This window comes from Meles meles, chromosome 11 (assembly GCF_922984935.1).
Source record: "Meles meles chromosome 11, mMelMel3.1 paternal haplotype, whole genome shotgun sequence".
Classification (NCBI taxonomy): Eukaryota; Metazoa; Chordata; class Mammalia; order Carnivora; family Mustelidae; genus Meles; species Meles meles.
In genome coordinates, this window is record NC_060076.1 from 14,839,161 (window position 1) to 14,858,365 (window position 19,205).

At 40.9% G+C, this 19,205-nt stretch overlaps 1 pseudogene; it reads left to right on the plus strand.

Annotated features, from left to right (window-relative positions):
* LOC123952545 overlaps positions 1 to 8,253 on the plus strand; it is a 140,010-nt pseudogene extending 131,757 nt beyond the window's left edge.
* The last annotated feature ends 10,952 nt before the right edge of the window (positions 8,254 to 19,205 follow it).

A 19,205-nucleotide genomic window follows, 5' to 3' on the forward strand; every position in this document is an offset into this window, starting at 1 on the left:
CCCAGGGAGAGGGTGTCTGTCAATCTGATTATTATTATTCAGAGGTCCCATCCCTTTGTATCTCCATCAGCCTAGGGTGACATCCCAAATGAAGTCTATCACATTGTCTTTTATCCTCCCTCCAGCGTGGTCCTCCCTTATGATCTTTGGCTAAACTCATTGCTCATATCTCCATGAATGCAGCTCTGGGCTTCTCCAAATGCCCTCTGGCCAGGGAGGGCTCTTCTGTGATATTTGATATGCCAGCTGGTGTCAAACAGGCTAGGTTTTTCCTCAGAGTAAATGCACTGCAGAGAAACTATAAAAACACACATCGTGATGACATGAATCCAAATACAACATGATAGGCAATTTCCCCCTTCTCCTTAGTAAGTAAGTAAGTAGCCTTACTCTAGTTTTTTCTTAAACTTTGTAATAACGTGATCCCACATTTTATGCAACAGAAGATTTGGACCCTGTTTGGTGCATTATAATGGAGCAACAATAAAAACCGCAATGAAACTGTTAACAATTATGGTAACAACAGCAGCCAACTTTAGAGTGTGTTTATTACATGCCAGGCCTTGTGCTAAACGTTTTATGTATGCTTATCTCATTTAATCACCATTAGAATCCTTAGTGATCGGCAATTTTGTGTCCATATTACACATAAGATTTAGGTCAAATAATTTGCCCAAATGGCTAATATGTAGTGAAGCCAAACTTCAGCTCCAGGTCTTTCTGATTTGGTTCGCCTGGTACGTTAAGAATATTCACATGAAACTGGATATTCACATCGGACTGCCCCGGAAGGTTTTTGGATACGTTGGGTTTGACCCGAGCTTTGTCTTGATGAAGGACTTGCAGTCTAGATTGGTTTACTTTACTGAGTGCTGTACAGGGCCCTGACATCCTGCTGGATGGGAAATGATAGAAACACATTAGGCAATCAAAATGTAAACGTTTTCACTTAAAGAGCAAATTGTGGAACACGTAGGGGACTCGAGATCCATCACGTTGGAATTCAGCAGCAAGGGTAAAAGATCCAGGTATGGTAATAAGTTCAGACCAAGAAAATGTCTGTGGAGTGGTGATTTAATTAAAGATAGAGGGCTAGGTTTCGGACCCCCACTGCTACTGACACAGGCAAGTGGCCAGGACTCTGGAGGACAGGTGACAATCAGTGCCATCCGCTAGGGCTCCGGGGGAGATTTGCAGAGACTTCTTGTTGGAACTCTGTTTTGACTAATATCTTAGAACCCATTCATGCATTTATTATGGCATCTACACCAGGCAGGAAATGTTAAAGAGTGATGAGGACCAGGCGTATGAGCACTAGGCAATGGGACAACCAGAGAGCTCCTTACAGAACGGCAACCTCCACTTAACTAGCCCATAGTGGTATATGGTTATTTCATCTATCAGGGTGTTCTAGAAGAAACCGGAAGCCCAAAATGAAGTCATTTGCTCCCATGACAGCAAACCGAGGCCTAATTACAGTGTCAAACCTGTCCCAGGAATGTGACCTTTCAACAGCCAATCCACAATTTCCAGATCAGCACTAGTGAGGTCATGAGTGATGAAAACCTTGTCATTCCCTCTCCCGCAAAAGAAAGATGCCCTGGGCAGAAACAATTCCCATCCCCCGCTTTTTTTCCTTTTGCTAATAACTTCCTTGACCCACCCACGTGTCTCTAAAAACCTTCCATATGTACAACTCCTCAGAGCATCTTTCTACCTGCTGTATGTAAATGCTGCCTGATTCGTGAATCACTTAGTGAAGCCAATTAGATCTTCACATTTTCTCGGTTGAATTTTGTGTTTTAACAAAGGTAAACTGGGCATCAGAATGCCTGTGTGAAATACGCAGACCTGTAAATACAGGCAAAATAAAGAAGAAAGTCCTTCTGGTCCACATCTGTTGGGCAAATAAATCCCATGTTTCTGGTTGGAAATACAAAATTTATTCAAATGTCACTTGCTCTAGGAAGCTCCTGTGTTACTTTTCTAGGGCTGCCATAACAAAGTACTACCATCTGGGTGGCTAGAAACAACAGACATTTTTCCTCTCATCATTTTGGAGGCTAAAATTTGAAATCAAAGTATCAGTAAGGCCATATCCCCTCTGAAACCTGCAAAGGAATCCTTCCTCCCCTCTGCTTAGCTTCCTGTGGTTTTACTGGCAATTGGTGCTGGGGAGCTGGGGGCAGGGTGTGGGGAAGGAAGGAAATTTCCAACCATCTAATCCCTTGGTAGTTTCCACAGATAATCAGCTCTAATCCCTAGGTGCTTTCCGGATGTCACTCATTAACATAACAAAAGATGCTCTTACTGCTCTCATCCCTTGGGAAATTCCAAGGGGCACTGTTTCCCAGACCAAATATATATTTTTTGTTATAAATCACAATATTCCAAATAGCTGGGGAGAAGGGTTTCTGGAAGGCATCAGAGAAGAGTTATTTATGCTGGAGGGTGCGGTCAGAAAAGATGAATAGAATTTCTTAGGTGGGAAGGGGAGTTGGGGATAGAGCACATTCTGGGCCTGAGCAAAGTCCCAGGCAGGAGTTTTCAAGAATGCTAAGAAGTTGGGGAGACTCTCCAGGCAAAGACAAGGCAGAAGTCAAGCCACGGCCAGGTCAGAGGCCAGAGTGCTTGAGAAGAAATGACTGTTAGTGATGGGGGCATGTCAGGAGGAAGGGTGAGAAATGAGAGTAGAAAATCAGGTAGGGCCATCAGAGGAAGGACCTTGAATCCCAGGGTAAGTACTGTGAATCAGGGTAGTGGCCCGGGGATGGGGAAAAAAATACCCTTATGAGGTTTTCTCATTTTCTCAGGTGGAATAAATAAGAGGCAACATTTGGTCCACAGAGTCACATGGAGAGGTGCACAAGAGAGAGGACTTCTTTTCCTCTTCTTATAACTGAAAGTAATTTCTGTTTTAAGCCACTGTTCTACTGCATGGTGATCATTTTTACCAGAGATGTGAGTAAATTCTCCCCTTCTGGGAAGCTGGGTCTAAGTCCTGTGGGATGTACAGGGCATAGTCATGCTGAGTGTGGACTCTGTCAAGATCCATCCTTCTCCTCTTCTGGCCCGGGCAGCTTACCAGGAAGCTGGTGAATCCTGCCATCTTCTGCACCACAGATCTCTCCACATGGACCATCTCTTCAGACCACAGTCTGTACCACCACCCACGATGCACTGTCTTGTCTTAGGGCAATTCTAGAAGCATCTCTCAGCCCTGTGTGCCCAGACCCTGGGCTCTAATAAGCTTCAGATGCCCTAGACCTATGCTGGGTTTCTCTAAATTTCTTGGTCACCCTGGGGCAGACAGAACTAAGGGCACCTTCCTCAAACACGTCAATAATGTCCAACATGCTTAATTTGTTTCATTTTTTACCTTTTCTCTTCAGTTTGAATAATCATTCTTGATCTCAGCATCATCAGTGAGGGGGGATTCTTTTTGTAAATCTAACTCAGAGATTCTTAATATAGAGGCTAATAGAATTTTAAAGGTCCGTGAACTTAGACGGGGGGGAAAATGCAACCTTTACTTATTAACTTCTGACCAAAATGTGTCATTTCCTTCCCTTACGAATCTGGTTTTAACAGTATCTGTGGCTTGTAAAATACAGAAATAAATATATTTTCATAATCACATTATAATAATTACAGATATCCTGAAATATTATTGATATATATATGTTATTGATTGATATATATATATATATATATATGGCTCCTTCCAAATTATAGTAGTCATTACAGTATCTTATTAATATTTCAACAAAGAAGCACATATATTACTCTATTACAAAATTTTAAACTCTTTTAATGAGTGTATTTCTGTATAATTGGCTTCCTCTATGTTTATATCTATTTCATTTTTCAGGAAGAATTATTTAAAAAAAAAAAACACCTTTGGGGTTCCTGGGTGGCTCAGTCTGTTAAGTGTCCCACTCTTGATTTCAGCTCAGGTCATGATCCCTGGGTCCTGAGATGGAGCCCCACGTCAGGGGGTCTGCTTCTCTCTCTCCCTCTGCCCCTCCCTGAACACACACACTTACTACCCCACCCCGCATAAGTAAGTAAATAAATCTTAAAAAAAAGAAAAAAACCCACAATTTTGAAATGGTGAAAAATGAGCACTATAGTCTCCTATAGAATGTGAGACAATCTCTGATGCTCCCTCTGGTTACCTGATTGTGCTGTAGTCTTCACCTTTCATTGCCTTTAAGCTATTTTATGACTATACAAATTGAACAAACAGACCAGTGGAAATAACTCTTGTCTGGAGAGGTGAAATGTGTCCTGTAGAGGTATAGAAGCTCCGTCTCTGAACTTTCCCAAGCACCCAGCTGCAAGCAAGCTTTGCATGCACTAATGCATTCATGTCAGCATCTCTGATCGCCTATATATATGTCTGCTTTTTGGATTTGCCCTTTGAACTGGTTTTTAACACCTTCCAGATTCCTTGATTCACTAGTGAGTGAAACGAATACTCGAAAAACCATTCATTTTGCAGTTGTGTAAGAGTTACTATTTTGTGTTGTAAAATTATTTGCAATATGGCTTATGCATGGAAAGAACTATTCTCAGCTGCTGTTAGCAAGAAGGGATGGTCAGATGAGCCAGAAATAGCAAGGGGAGGGATGAAGGAAGCAGAAGCACCACCTAAGACTTCAAAATTATCGACAACCTGAAAGAAGGAAAGATCGTTTTCATCTGACAGAAAAGGAAGGGTCTAGAGTGATGTCAAGGGCTTTGTCCAAAGTCACTCTAGAATCCCAGTCATCATTTTCCACAAGACTATATTCCACAGAAAGGGGCATGGGGCGGGGGGTGGGGGGGGTTGGTCACTGTCCACTTTGCACTGAAGGCAGAACCCAGGAGAGGCTGGGTACAGGCAGAGCGTCCTCAGGCACGCAGCTCAGTATGCTGAGCAGCCATTTGGCTCCTCACTGTCGCTGTCGTTTTTCTCAGTAGGACCACGGCGGGGAAGTGTCAAGCTGGTTCCCCATTGTACACATCAATGTAGCTGTGCTGTTGCTGGTATATCTTTTTTTTTTTTTTTTTAAATCACAAGTCTGGGCTTTCTGGTAATAGACAAAACATGAGCCTCTGCTCGCTTGCCTTCCCCTGTGCGTGTCATCGGTGTAATCAGGGAACAGGTGGTACAGGCGATTAATAGGGAGGGAGGGGACCGAAGGAGAGAGGATCTACTCAAGGCCAGGGGGTGGGGGCGGGGGAGGCAGGAGTTAATTTGACCCTGAAGCTTAGAGGCACTGTCTCCTCCAGCAAGGCTGCCACCACAGTTATCGGTGGGAACAGCCTCTCTCTGGGCTCTCAGTCTCATTTCCAGTCTGGGCATGCTTGAGAAGCCATTACCATATTTATAGAGCTACCTGGCCCCACGGCACACGCATGAGAGGGTTAGAAAGACCTATCTATTTTTCCAGCTGTGCTGCTATCCTTGGCGGCAAGGCTGGAGGGGGAGAAGGGAGGGCCGGGTCCCAGTATTAGGACAGATGAGAATTAGCCTGCGGAGGCTGGCCAGAGAGGAGAGACCCGCTGGCCTCCTGCCTGTCTCTTCCAAGGGGTCGAGCTGAGCCAGGGTGGCTAGCGTTGGATCTCTCAAGGCTTTGAGGACTGCTGGTGAGGGAGAGGATTGCCCAGGAGCTACAGTCAATGTTTGTTCACCTTCACCCTCACCCAATTCCCTTATTGAAATGCAAAACTGCCAGCAGATGGTGGTGGTTTGGGGAGGGGGGTGTCTGGAAGCAGTGCCTGAAAGTGGACAGAGCATGAATTTAAGAGACAAAGAGATCTTATTAGTTGTATAACCTTGGGCAGATTATCTAATTTCTCTGACCCTCATTTTAGTCATTTGCACAAAGGGGATGATAATGAATTGTTGGGAGGATTTAATTACAGACATAGTTGGATGTGACTTAATAAGTGCTCCTCTTTCTTGATCAGGCCATTCTGCCCCACACTTAACATTTTGCCTCACATCATTGCATAGGAAGTTTGTTGTAGTGGTCATAAACGCCTGTGTGAATGTATTCACCCCCCCCCCACCTCATCGCCGAGCACATGCGTGCTTCTGTGTTCTCTCTCTCTCTCTCTCTCTTGCTCTCATGCACACGTGATTTTGTCCTAGTCTTCAACTGTGCCATATCGACCTTGTCCTTTATACAAGTTAGTGGGCCCTGCAGCTAGCAAAATGGCTCTGATTCTCAGGACTGCAGTCCCAAATAAGGGTCCTGAGACATTTCTGATTGTTTGTGTCTCTAGGCACCCGGTGTTCCCAAGACCATCTGGTAACAATATCAAGGTTGCAATGGGAGCAATTGCCAGCATGATTTAGCCCCTGCTCAGTCCAGCTAAACTCAACTATATTGGTAACAATTTGAGACTTTATTTCATCTCATGCTCTGACAGGCTGTTGAGCAAGAGAGGGCAAGCATCTTGAAGTAAACCCTTGGTTCCATGAGAACTCTACAACTGAGCCACAAAAGATACTATGGAGTCTCTACATTGGGACCATCTGTGGGTGTTAGTCACAACCCCCTTTTCCTCTTTTCCTTTAATTGGGACACCTGATTCCCAAGGGGGAGGGAGAATTTGGGTATCAGTCGAGAAAACAAATATATGCCGAGAAAAATATTTGCAGATAGAAGAGCATCACAGTTGCATATGCATATTATGGGTGTGGGTGGGTGGAAGTGGGTTCATGGCAATTAGAAAGGCCCTCCAATCACAGGCCTCTGGACAGAGACGCCAGGGCAAAAACAAGAGAAGGCCAGATAGAAGGTGGGGAGAAGTGAGGTGTTCTCGGAAAGTACAGGTCAAAGTGTGAAGATAAAAGAGAGAGAGAGAGAGAGAGAGAGTGCTAGAGAACCAGGAAGCTAGAAAATCTGTCCTGACCCACTTAGTCCTCCCAAAAGTCAGGGAAGACTAACCTCACATCAGAATAGGCAACAGAAAAGGATCAAGTTTGAGTCCCAGACAAATTTATTAGTGAAGGAAAAGGGGACCGGGGAGGACAATAATATCTCAATTGGCAATTTACTGGTAATGAAAGTGCACCATAAAAACATACTCTAGACAGATGAAAATTGTGGGCTCAAATTTCAAAATGTACTAAAAGAAATTAAGGTAATAATGGAGAAATGAAAGAAAACATAAATCTCTAACAGAAACACTTAGTAATAAAGTTACAAACTCCACAAGAATTAGAACATTTTTAAAACTTTGATTTTAGAAATAAACATTAAACTGGAAAGAACAAAGGGTGAATGAATGCAGTAGAAAATAACCTAAAAACTAAAGGTTAATAGGAGTAAAATTTTAAACAACAAAACAAATGAAGAGATTAAAAAAAAAGATTTGATAAAAAGTGACAGAAATAGAAAACGGGTAAGAGCAACAAACATGTATATAATAGGTAAGAGCTCACAAAAGAAGAAAACCAAGCAATGGAACAGAAATCATAAAAACCACCCAACCAAACAATAGCTTTTTTCTGGCTGGAACCAGGGAGGGTGCAGAAGAGAAGACAAAGAAGTTTCCTGCTATGCCAGAAACCCTTAAGAAACAGCAAAATAATTTTACAGAGTTGAAGATCAAGTGTCTGAGAAAGAAGTCTGCCCAAAAGATGCTTGGAAAGGAAGGGGGAAGCTTATCTCTGAAAAAGCTAAGCATTACCACAAGGAATATAGGAAAACGCTCAGAACGGACATTCAAATGAGTAGAGTGGCAAGAAAAGCTAGCAACCTCTGCATACCTGCAGAACCCAAACTGGCACTTGTCTCAGGATCAGAAGTATCAACTGTGTAACCCAAAGGCTGGAAAAGGGTTGCAGCTTCTTCACCTTTGCCAGATTGTCAATCACAGCTTTGTTAAGCTCAGCAAGGCTTCCGTTAAAATGGTAAGGCTTGTGGAACCATACATAGCATGGGGGGACCCAAAGTCAGGAAATGAATTGATCTACAAGCGTGGTTATGGCAAAGTCAACAAGAAGTGAATGGATCTGACATAACACATTGACTGTTCAATCTCTTGGTAAATATGACATCTTCTGCATGGAGGATCTGATTCACGAGGTCTACTGTGAGAGAACATTTCAAAGAAGCAAATGACTTCTTAAAGTCCTTCAAATGTTCTTCTCCATGAGGGGGAAGGAAGAAAAAGACCACCCATTTTGTGGAAGATGGAGATACTGGCAATAGGGAAAACTGGATCCATAGGCTTTCTAGAAGGATGAACTAAGGTATCTACCATGATTATTTTTGTAACCTGGTCAGTTAATAAATGATGATTTTCAAACTGAAAAACAACCAGATAACAACAACAACCAAAAAAAAAAAAAAAAAAAAAAAAAAGCTTAAAACAAATTTGTTTAAAAAAAAAAAGGATCTGTAAGCACATACCGGAAAGGAACACCATATCCTCAAGAAAAATGAACCAGAATGACCAATATCAAAACATTCTAAAAATACCTTGAGCACCCAGGTAAAAGAACTAAGTCACTTAAAAAGGAAAGAAAATTTGATGGCTATCAGATTTCTTGACAGCAACACTTTATATCAGGAGACAATGGAATGACATATTTAAGATACTCAAGGAAAGAAAATATGAGCCATATATTATTAATCCGGCTGAAGTTATTTTCAAGTATAAAGACTGCAGACAAACTCCTATCAGTAAGCAGGAACTCAGGAAATATTGTCCCCAGGAGTCTTTCCTGAGTAAACTACCAAAGAATGAAATTGAGTGGAAAGACATTGACATAAGGCCTGGTGGCAAACATTAGCTACCTGTAGAACAAAAATAATCATGGTAGATACCTTACTTCATCCTTCTAGAAAGCCTATGGATCCGGTTTTCTCTATTGCCAGAGAGAAGGTATCCACCAAAACAACTATATGCTCTGAAATTGTAGGAACACAGCATCAACTTTTAAAAAGGTGGAAAGCATATAAAAAGTAGATTACGCTCATGATCACTTTACAGTTATTACCTAGGAATAAAAAGATATTGTTTCAAATCAATTCCTGGGATAGAAGGTGATGAAGAAGAGATTATTAGCAAATTTTAATATTATTCAGAGTAGTAAACCAATAGATAAGTGCTATAAATACAAAAATACCAACATAAAGGAGGCAGTTTGAACAAACTTACAAACTTTCTTATGCACTCTATCACCCCCTTAAAAAATGTAAAAATATAGAAGTAAATAAAATAGACCAAATTATGAAAGACTATTTGTATAAAAGATAATATATTTATAAATGCAATATAAAGCATGACAGAGCAAAAGGCAAATATAACAATCTTATCTATAAGTATCACGAGCTTGATTCACCTCTTTAAAAAATTTAGATTCTCTAACAAAATACATTGCATACAATGCTGTAAATAAGAGATTTAGACCTTGAAATTATGAGATAGAAACAGGTTAAAAATAAAACAAAAGGATGGGAGCATATATACAAGGCAAATGGAAACAAAAATAAATCAGAGGACATTTTCATCACCCCAAAAGGAAACCCAACCCCATTAGCAGATAATCTTCAGTTCCCTCAAATCCTCCAGCCCTAGGGAACTAATCTACTTTATCTCTCTATAGATCTTCCCATCCTATACATTTCATCTCAATGAAATCTTACAACATGTGCTCTTTTATGATTGTTTTCTTTTACTTAGCATAAAGTTTTCAAGATTCATCCATGTTAAGCATGCATCCTTTCTAGTCCTTTTGACTGCCAAATAATATTCCATCAAATGAATAATTCACTGCATTGATGGTTGCACAATTCTGCAAATATACTAAAGAACAACAACAAAAAAAAGAACATTCTACAGTTTAAATGGGTAAGTTTTCGGTATATGAATTATATCATAATAAAGCTGTCACACAAAAAAATAAGTATAATAAATCAAAGTTCACAGTCTACACATCAGAAACTGTAACATTTCAATAAAGTGACCTGTTTGTCCAGTCAGCCTGGGATCTTCCTGGGTTTAGCACTGAAGTTCTCACATCCTGGGAAATACATGGACAAACCAGAATGTTGGTCACTATAAATGTAGACCATTGCTATTTAAAAGAGACGTAGAAAGGTATTTATAATGTTATATACTGTAAAGCACAATAAAGACAGAGCTGTTAATAATACTTAAGCACCCCAAACCACAACAAAAACATAAAGTAAAAATTCTAGAAACAAGAAAGAATATAAATGCACAGGAGTATCTAACATACCTAACACAATCCAAAATTTATGAAGTAGGCAAAGTTTGATACAATTTAGAAGGCCTAACCAACACAGTGAATAAAATAGGTAACTGAATCTTAGTAATTCAGAACACAAATTGTTTTCAAGGGTGTATAGAATATTCACGCAATTGTCTGTACTTTAGGACACACACACATATACCCTTCAGGAAGTTCCAAAGAATAGAAATAATAGATTTTATGATGATATTCAAGAAAAGTAGAAATGATAGAAAAAAATTTTTTAAAGTTTTCTGTGTCAGGAGATTTTTTTTAAAAGGTTTACTTAAAAACCTTGGGGAAAGTGAAATAAAATTATCCAAGTATTTGAAAATGATAGTAGTAATGAAATGCAGCATGTAAAATCTATAGAATAAAACTTAAGCATTTGTCAGAGTTAAAAATCAGAGCATGAAATACCAATGTCGAATAAATTAAAAAAATAAAAATAAATGAATAAAATACCCAAATCAATAAAGTTAGAAAAACTAGAACAAAGTAAACCAAAAGAGAGTAGAGGGAGGAATTAATGAAGTTGAAAGTAGGGGATTAATGAAGTGGGAAACTTAATTTAGGAAGTCCAAAACTTAGTACTTTAAAAAAATATCCATAAAGATACTTGCAAGCCTAATGGAGACATTGGTGGAAGAAAACATTCATACATAAAATTAGAAATAACAAGGGGAAGTATCTAAAAGAAAAAATATAAAAAAGAAAGAAAAAATAATCTCAAGGGGCTATTTTGTATGTTTTGCACGGAATATACCTGAAAATCAGAGAAATTCATCTTTTTATTTATTTATTTTTAAAGATTTTATTTATTTGACAGAGAGAGATCACAAGTAGGCAGAGACACAGGCAGAGAGAGAGGAGGAAGCAGGCTCCCTGCCTAGAAGAGAGCCCGATGTCGGACTTGATCCCATGACCCTGAGATCATGACCTGAGCTGAAGGCAGAGGCTTAACCCACTGAGCCACCCAGGCACCCCCAGAGAAATTCACCTTTTTAAACAAAACTGTAACTTAACAAAATTCAGAAAGTTGCAAACAAACCATCTTCGAAAAATTAGTGAAAGTTGTTATAACGTTCCTCATACAAAATCACTAGGACAGGTACTTTCATATTTGAATTCTAACAAATCTTTAAAATCAGATTATGTCAATGCTCCTTAAATTATTGCAAAGTATGGAAACATAAGGTACTCTTCCAAATTCATTTTATAAGATGAGCATAATGTTTGTTCCATCTTCCTTAGCAAAGCTTGCATCAAAAAATAAAGGTACAAGTCAACATTGCTTATGAATATCAATGCAAAAAAATTAACATCGGCATGTTAAAAAGACATACATTACACCAAGTGGGTTTTATTTCAAGAACAGAGTGTGGTTCAATATTAAGAAATCTTTTAATATTATCCATCATATTAATAGAACTAAGAAGAAAAAAAATCATATGACATGTTTATAGATGGATGAGCCATTTAACAAAATCCAACACATTACACATGTTGAATAAACTCAGTGAAATAGGAAATATCAGAGGATATTTCCTTAGTCTGTGCCAACATTTCCATTCATTATCCAAATTAATCCTAATGACACTCTTACAAGGTAGGTAATATTCCTATTTGCTTATAAGAAAACTGTGGCTTCGAGAGAGAAAATAAATTATTCAAGGATACATGCATATCATTAATATGTGGAAAAGCTGGTATTTGAATTTAGTATCACCTGACTCCAAATCCTATTAACATCTGTACCCACATTATTCTTCTTTCTACTGGCTCTTCAAAATTGTCCTTGATCACCATAGCTCTCAGCTTCCACTTCTTGATTCTTTCATTCCTTCTTTCTCTTCTTCCTTCCTTCCTCAATCTTTTCTTCCTTCCTTCCCCCTTCCTTCCCTCCCCCACCCCTTTCCTTCTTTCCTTTCCCATGGCATTGCCTCTCCTTACTCTAGCAAGTCATTTGTCCTCTTCAAGTGGACTCCATCCAGTGCTCTATTCATTTCACTTTATGACTTAGGGACAGTTATGTCTGCTTGACTTTCCTATTTCCTACCATGTTATGAGCTCTCTGAGAGAAAGCCTCCCACCACACATGCCCATCCTACAAAGCATCTTGTGTGTTCTTGAGTTCAGAGGAGTATCTGTGCATGGCCTGTTGATCATTTTTTGATTAAGTGCTGGAATGTGAAGGTGGACTCCATGAATTCAAAATTAATATTTATCATCTGCATAGCAATATGATCATTGTCCCCATATATATTGATTATACTTCTGTAACTCTAGATATCCCCTTGAAGACTCTCTGCCCCTTGCCATGTGGCTGGAGTAAGGCTGAAGTCCTCTCCAGGCTTCTACTGATTCAAGGTGGGAGTAAGTGACGTGGGGCACAGAGATGGAGTTTATCTTTGTCATTGCCCCTCTACCTCTTAGACACTCCGTGAATTTTGCTTCCATCACGTACTACTTCATTCTTATTATAAAACGTAACCTCTTCTTCAGAATTAGCAACTACCAGAACCATCATGATGAAAGTGACTTATTCCTACTATATGAGAGTATATTGTATTTTATAGGGGAACTGTGGGCAGCCAAGGCTGGAAGGAACCACATCAGCAAGGACACATTTCCTAGCTTTCTGCTCATTTTCTACAGTCCTTTTTCCCCTCCCTCCTTTTTACCTTTCCTCCTCCACTTCTTCCTGTACAGGAAGAGCCCCGAATTCAACCACCTGTTGAATGATAAAGAACAGTGCATCAGTTTTCTTATGTCTTCATGCCTTCCTTTAAAGCCAGTATGTCAAAATCTACACTTGTTCTCTCCAAAAAGATCATTCTGTCTTTAGTGCCTTCCATTAAGTTTATAAACATACCCCCCTCATTGTTATTGCTATGAGATACAAGCATCCCCATGGGTCACAGAGGCAAATAGGACAAAGTCCAGGGAACATATGTCAGATAAAAGTTGTTGATGCAGGGGCTCCTGGGTGACTCTGAGGGTTAAGCTTCTGCCTTTGGCTCAAGTCATGATTCCAGAGTCTTGGGATCAAGTCCTGAATTGGGGGTCCTTGCTCAGCAGGGAGCCTGCTTCTCCCTCTGCCTGCTGCTCCCCCTGCTTGTGCCCTCTCTCTCTGTATCTCTCTGTCTTAAATGAATAAATAAAATCTTTAAAAAAAAAGTTGTTGTTGGGGGTATGCTTTAGAAAATGGTTTGGTGATTTTCCCCAAAAGTTAAATGCCATATATATACTAGGAATTTCATATATCCACACAGAAGCTTACTGACACATGAATGTTTGTGGAAACATTACCATAATAGCCAAAAGGTGGAAATGACTTAACTTCTCAAATTCGCATCAACAGTTGAATGGATAAACAAAATTTGGTATACCCAAACAGTGGAATATTACTCAGCTATAAAAAGAATCAAGCACTGATCCATGCTACAATGTGGATGAACCTTGGAAAAATTAAGTTGAGTGAAAGAAGCCAGACATAAAAGGTTACCTATTACATGGTTTCTTTGTATGCTACATCCATAGTGGGGCCATTCCATAGACAGGAAGCAGACGAAAGGTTGGCAGGTAATGGAGGGGGAAGAAGAAGAAGGCATGATCACTTGATGTGATCCATAGGAAGGAGAGAGGGGAGGAGGAAGAAAGGGAGGAAGGAGGAAAGAAAAGTAATGTGTTTTGTGGGATGATGAAAACTTTTTAAATCTAGAGAAGGCTGCTCGTTGCAAAACACTGCGAATTTTCTAAATGCCACTCTACTGTACACTTTGAAATGGTCCATTGTATGATATGTGAATTTTATCTCAATAAAAATAGGTATCTGACACACACACACACACACACACAAAGCTAGTGGTCAATGGTACACGTAGTATTACTTGGGGATCAGTGGGGGAAAAAAATCAAACCTTAGGTATCTTGTGTCAGATGTCCTTGAAAGGTGAACCTGGGATGACAGCTTGAGGCTCCCAGATTCTATTGCACCTGCTTTCAGCTGGCAGAAGCCGACCTAGGGCTCAACTCTGTGGCTGACACTGAGGAAGAGTCCATTAGTAAAACCCAATTTAATCTTCAAAAAATGAAGTGTTTCCCCATTGACCTCAAGGAGGCCACAGCGTCCCAGGAAATATCGTGCTCATGAACTTCTATGTCAGCACATTTACTTCCCTTTAGTGGTCTTCAGTCCAAGGAAGGCCTGTCTCCTCATTGGACGGTGATGGTCTTCAGTCCAAGGAAGGCCTGTCTCCTCATTGGACGGTGTGTTCCTAGGGGAGAGAAACTGACAGCTCAGGTACCCACAAAGAATGAGAAACGCCTGTGGTTCGAATGTCATCATCCAGGAGCCATGTTTAAATGTCTTTTGTTTAAATATTACAGCAGCTTAGAAGAAAAAGTGAGCTCATTCAAGGGGTTGTGGAGGCTGAAGGAGACCTAGGGTTGGAGCTGCCAAGAAGTGGATTTGGACTTGGGGTCCTTAAGCCCCCCCCCACCGCTGCCCCCCGGAGCTTGTCAGTGCTCCCCCCTGCTGCTGCACGTGGGAGGCACCCACAGGGAGCTCTCCGTCCTGCGGAAGAAGAGACAATGAGTTACCTGCTTTCGAATCCGTGTGAAGGGTAGTTTCATACTGATAGAAACTATACCTGGAAAGAACATTTGGACCTGGTTATTATCTTTTCTGTGGAGCAAGTGGCCAAAAGACAAAGGTGCCAATATGTCCGCCATCCATTTTTTTGTCTCCTTTCAAATAAACTCACTGTATCTTTCACATAGAGTTTCCCTTCCTAGCGCATTTCGTAAATGCCTGTATTTCTAGAAATTGCCGCTGACTCCAGACATTTCTCTCCTATGTGTTAAAATGTGTGTATTATCCTATGTCAGACCATCTTAAAAATCTTTAGGGCACCAATATATGAGAAAGAATGATCTCACAGGTTAAACGACAAATGACAACATTTGTCTTCCCAGGTGTGTATGTGAAAAAAATCTTCACTACCTTCATCCGCAAAGAGAGAAGCACAGAGTTTGAGAAATCCAATAGCTCAAAGCTCTCAGTGAATATTTTGGAGGAAAAATACTAAATGACTCAATCATAGGGAGTATATACTAGAAATCAGAATAGCTGGATTTCAACTCTAGATCTGCCTGCCCCTCAGAAACTGTGTGCTCCTGTGGAAAGATCAGGTCCTACCAGAGAAAGAGAAAAGGACAGGAAGAGAGGCAGGAAAGATGCATGTTGGAGATTCGAAATTGGGAGTGTCATGGAGACTAGCTGGAAATTGAGAGGTAGGTTGGGGTTAAACTGTGAAAAATATTGAACGTCTTATAAAGGAACTTGAACTTGGTCTGGTATAAAATGTGTTTTCACTTATAGTTTTCTAGCAAACGATTAGCGTGATCAAAGCAGCATTTGACAAAGAAAAAGAGGACACTTACAAAGCAGAGGACAGAATATTTTGACAAAGACTGGGACCTGAGGGATCATTTATATGCTCCAGTCTAGGCTCCAACGTAGCATGGAGACAGTATCCACATATCTGGGAGTGGAAGTTCGTGGAACGGGGAGTGATGATGGCCTGGGGAAGGCAGGAGCCAAAGGGTAGTTAGATGTCACACTGGATGATCAATCTAGATTTTTAGGAGTTCTGTAGGGAGAAAATAGAATATTAAGAACACAGAGCTGGCATCAGACTCATTCTTATTGGACTCCTGGATCTGTCATTTAATAAATCTGTGAAGTTAGCTGTGTCTTCACTCAGAATCTTAGTTTATATATATGTAAAATGGGAATAACGATAATAGTCACTTCCTAAGATTACTGTAAGGATTCAAGGAGGAAAATCATTAAGTAATGTAGCGAAGTAATCACCACGTGAGAAAATGGCCAATAAACCTTACATACAGCTGTTAATTACATATTATGTGGTAGGTGGAGAATATAAAGTAAAATGGGTTTAAAGGTGACATTTTCCAGAGGTCAAATACCCTTAAGCAAAATCAGGGATTTTTTTGTTGCTGTTGTTGCTCCTGTGTGGTGATAAAACCGAGGGTCTGAACATCACAAAGAATTTCCATTTTTGCTTCTCCCTTCTCTTTGTGGGTTTTTGTCCTCTCGGAAGACTTTGTCCCCATCACAAGAAGTGGAACTAGAAGAGTATATAATCAGCCATCTCAGCTTCGTCAACAAAGACAGGCTGGCTTCCCCGGAGCACCATTTAAGATTTTCCAGGGGGGAAAAACGTCTGATTGGCCTCATTGGGCCAGATCACTCATGGGAAAATTGCTGTAGCCCAGGGTGGGTAGGAGGATCAAACCCTCATTCTTAATATATGGTTGGAGTGGGGAAGAAGCATTACAAAAATAGAGTCTAGTTGGAGACCTATTGATTTTGCTGAGCTGGCTTTATAAGTTTGTATAAGGTCCTTCCTCATGCTATGGTGGACACGCTTTGTCTATGCTTTCTTTGCTGGGCATAGGCACTGGGCAAGGTAAGTGCTCCCTACCTTTATACCCCCAGCTTCCCTTCTTTCAGGGTTCCCATTATAGACTCTTGACCAGATAACATCCCAGATACTTTGGCATTGAGGGGCGGTGTGGTTGGGTCATGCTGTCTTTGCCTGGGCCAGTCACCCTTCCATCACTTGAGATTCTGGGCAGAGCTGTGAATGAACACATTTCAAATGCTATCAATATTTTATGAATTTCCATCCACTTACTTTAATGGGGAACCATAAAAGCATTTAACCATATTACACCCCATCTCTCAGGCACTGCATTATTCCAACAGAGCTGTTTTATTAGAGTCAACCACCAGGGCCTTCGGGATGGCTTTACCCACCTCTCCCCCACCCCCAATTTGTTCATTGGCATGTATGTAAGTCTGTTTGTCTGTCTACCAACCTATCTCCAATCTATGTATATTTATCAAATAAAATCAGCCAATAGCAAAGGGAACATCATGTTGTTGCTCATGGGTGCACACAAATTTGTATTTGTATGTATGTGTGCACACATTTATAAGCATGCACTCTAGCGCACTGAGAAAGGTTTCATCTCTTGGCCTTGCTTGACTGAACTTGGGCTTTAAAAGGACATTTGGTTTTATGGACTCCCCTGGGTTCTCTTTTAGAGCATTTACTCCTTTGTCTTCTGGGGGAAAAAATCTCAGGGAAGCATCTTACCTGAAGTTTAAATATCTGAAATTAATGGTTAAGCATCCAGGCATTGGATTTAGATGGACATTGGCTTCACAGCTCCACTGTACCACTTACCTTTATGATCTTGGGCAAATCACCGGACCTCACAGTGTCCTCTCTATAAAAGGGGACTTCCAGAAGCTATCTTTCCAGGTACCGAGGATCAGGTGAGAGAGTGTGTGAACACATAGTGTAGGACCTGCACGGCAAAAGGATGAGGGCAAAAATGAGCTTTCTGAAGCTGAAGGGCCCAGAGCCTTTTTTTCTTTTCACTTCCTAGAACTTCTGGGCTGCAACATGTATTTGTTTCTGGAGATGGCTTCTGTCTGTACCATCTGCCTGAGCACTGCTTTCCTCCCATCCCTGCTTATCTACCCTCCCTGACCCCCCACAAAACCCAGTTTCACACCCCAGCTGGGTCAGGACTTCACTCCATTTCGTCTATTCTGAGAAGCCTTCCTCAGTGCCCCCAGACTGGATTAGGAACCTTTCTCTGAGCTTCCCATCACCACCCAATCTCTTTCCATAATGCAGTATTTGGCTAACTCTGTCATAATTGTCTCCCCCCTCTGGATGACAAGCTCTCTGTGGTCAGAGCTCAAGCATTATTTCTTAGCACAACTAACAGAGCCCATGGGATCTGAGCTCTGCCAACCTCATCTCTTGAAGAGCTTTTAACCAACCTCTCTTCTCCATCCATTGAGTCTGGCCACCATTTTGTTCAGCACTCACTCTGTTCCAGACAGATTCTAACCACAGTATGTGCAATAACTAATTCAATCCTACATCAGCCTTATGAGGGAGACTATGATGATGCCTACTGTACAAGTGAGGATGTTGAGGTTAGGAGATGATAGAAAATTTACACAAGGTTCCCAGCTCTTAAGGCGCAGAGTCAAGTTTGCAGTCTTATGGTCTCATTCCAGACACTGCACCCACTACCATGCTGCACTCCTTATTCATGTACTCTGTTCTACCCATTGCTCCAACAAAGCTGACCTCCACACAACAAAGCTGACTTCTACCCATGGCTCCAGAAAAGCTGACCTCCATCACCCATGTCATGTTCAATGTCAACTCATAACCTCTGTACACACTATCCCTTCCCCTGCAGATGCCTGTCTGCCTACCGGCTTATCCTCCACTTGTTCCTCAGGAGCCAGAACACTTTCCTCAATGCCTTGTCTGTGTTTGCACCTCATGGGGGCATTTACAGTGCGCTCCTCTGTTTACTTGCCTTTTTACCCATCAGGCTGAAGGCTTCTTGGGGTAGGAGTTGTGCCTTTTTCATGTTCCCGGTACCTAGTGCACTTCCCAGGCCCTCATGGAAAATTAGTATCTACTGGTTGAAGAAATTCTTTTGACATTCCTGGGAGCTAAAAGGCTTTCTCAATATTGTCATCTCTTTGAATCCTGGCTTCCTCATAAATTGTATATGTAAATCTCTAACTTTGATAACATGGTTACCGGCACACATAACTAAGTAAGATGCCAGAGCAAATGAAATAACTGCTAGAGAAAGGTACAAGTAATATGTGTCTATCTGAATTAGATAGGGACCAGCCAAATGAGTCTGAGCACTCGAAAGTTAGCTGGCGTCTACAGAGTGTTTGGGGTAAGGGTTTGGTGTCTCATTGTAATCTCACTATGAATCCTTGAGGAGGAAACTGTGTTCACAAGGAAAATGGAGAAATGGGAAAACAAAGTACAGACTTTACACCTAAACCTCTGGGCCC